Source organism: Frankliniella occidentalis, unplaced genomic scaffold (assembly GCF_000697945.3).
Source record: "Frankliniella occidentalis isolate FOCC.00 unplaced genomic scaffold, Focc_3.1 Scaffold30, whole genome shotgun sequence".
Classification (NCBI taxonomy): Eukaryota; Metazoa; Arthropoda; class Insecta; order Thysanoptera; family Thripidae; genus Frankliniella; species Frankliniella occidentalis.
In genome coordinates, this window is record NW_026267160.1 from 1,781,406 (window position 1) to 1,783,151 (window position 1,746).

The 1,746-nt window shown below is 66.5% G+C and overlaps 1 protein-coding gene across 1 annotated transcript in view; it reads left to right on the plus strand.

Annotated features, from left to right (window-relative positions):
- Positions 1 to 59: 59 nt before the first annotated feature.
- The window catches only part of LOC113213910 (uncharacterized), a 77,860-nt gene continuing 76,173 nt past the window's right edge, over positions 60 to 1,746 (plus strand). Inside the window, exon 1 of the mRNA XM_052265773.1 lies at positions 60 to 375. The gene's annotated coding sequence lies outside the window, so the exon portion shown is untranslated. The remainder of the gene's footprint in view (positions 376 to 1,746) is intronic.

Below are 1,746 nucleotides of genomic sequence, written 5' to 3' on the forward strand. Positions count from 1 at the left end.
GCCGCCCCCAGCCGTGCCCCGCGCGCAGCACACACCGGCCAGTCGCTCCGCGCCCCGGGCCCAGGTCAGGTCGACGGGACCGTTCAAGCGCCCCGCGCCCTAGAGGCCAGTCCCCTCGCGCGACCCCGCGCCTCGCGCCCCGCCCCGCCCCGCGCCAGGCAACGCGCGTGTGTGCGCGTGCGTGCGTGCGTGCGCGCGTGTGTGTGCGCTACGTGTGGTGCTCGTGTGTGCGCTAGTGCGTGTGCTGAGTGTGCTCGTCTGTGCGTGTGCGCGCGCCCGCGCGCGCGCGTTTTTCTTGTGTGTGTGTGTGTGCAGTGAGTGTAGTGTGACGGTGCAGTGAGTGGATACGGCGCGCCCGGACGCAGCTCCAGTGGAGTACGTATCCCTGTAACAAGTGTCTCCCCTTTGGACACATCGATCCCCTCTCCTCTTCATGTCCCGCTTCCCCCCCGCCCCCACCTCCCACGCCTCCCACCCTAAACGCGGCCCTCATAAAGTTTTAAAGTTTGGATATTGGTCCGCGGCCCGACATCCCCTGACTCCTCCCGCTGCGCGCGCCTCCCGGCAGCGGGCGGCAGCGGCGTGAAGAGTTATCGCGGGCGACCCGTGCGAGGCGGCCGCGGTAACGACCTCGAGGAGCGCCCGTGGCACGCCCTGAAGCACGCCCTGAAGGACGCCCTGAAGCACGGCCTGAAGCACGGCCTGAGGCACGGCCTGAGGCACGGCCTGTAGCACGGCCTGTGGCACACCCTGAGGCACGGCTTGTAGCTCATCCTGTGGCAACGCCCTGAGGCCGAGGAGGCACGGCCTGTGGCACGCCTTGCATTTCGCCCTGTGTCGTCGTCAACAACGTGCAACACTCCCGGGGTGGTCCACAGCCCCCGGCCCCCGCCGCCTCCGCGGGCCCCAGCACAGCACACATAGGTGCTCCGCGCGCAATTATTGTTGTAATTGGCCGTAGGACGAGCCGCGCCGACCGGGATTCAGATTGGAGCGCAGAAGGGGAACGCGGCGGAGGTCGTCGGGCAGCCGAGTCGGCGCCGCCGCCGCGCAATCCGACGCCCCCCGTGAGCCACGCGATCCCGTCGGGCTGAGCGCGTCGAGGCGCGGCTAGGGTGGGTGTTGTGCTCCGGGGCGAGGCCGAGGCGGCTACTAAGCCCACACGTCATCATCATCATCAGCATCATGATCACGGCCGGCAGCGCCGGGCAGCGCCGGGCAGCGCCCCGCTGCAAAGCACCCCAATAATCCCTTTTGGAATATGGAAATATGCGGGGGCCGCGGCGCACCAGTGTTGTGGTGTGTGTCGGCCAGTGTAGCGGCGGCGCTGCTGGGCTCAGGGCGGGCGGTATACTGAACTGCAGCGGGTCGGATATGGTCAACTCTCCGGGGTAATCGTGTGCTTTTATTGGCTCTTAACGCCCGGCCTGCAGCAGCGCGGTGCTCCCCACCCCCATCCCTTTCTCTGGATGCCTTGCTGCACCACCTCAACCTCTCCCTCTCCGAGTCCCTCCAAGTCCCTCTCCTCGATCAGGTTTGCCGCCGGCGCTGCGCCAGACCACGACTGGTATAACTCCAATTTATTTAGGCTCAGGCGGGTCCGTTCCGTGCGCCAGGCCTCGGCCAGGCCGCCGCGTCACTGCTGATTGGCTCCCGAGGAGCTTCCCCCGTTCTCCTATCTCCATCGTCGTCGTCGCTGTTTATTATTTTATTTTTCTTCCGTGTCCTCTCTCCCCTTATTTATAC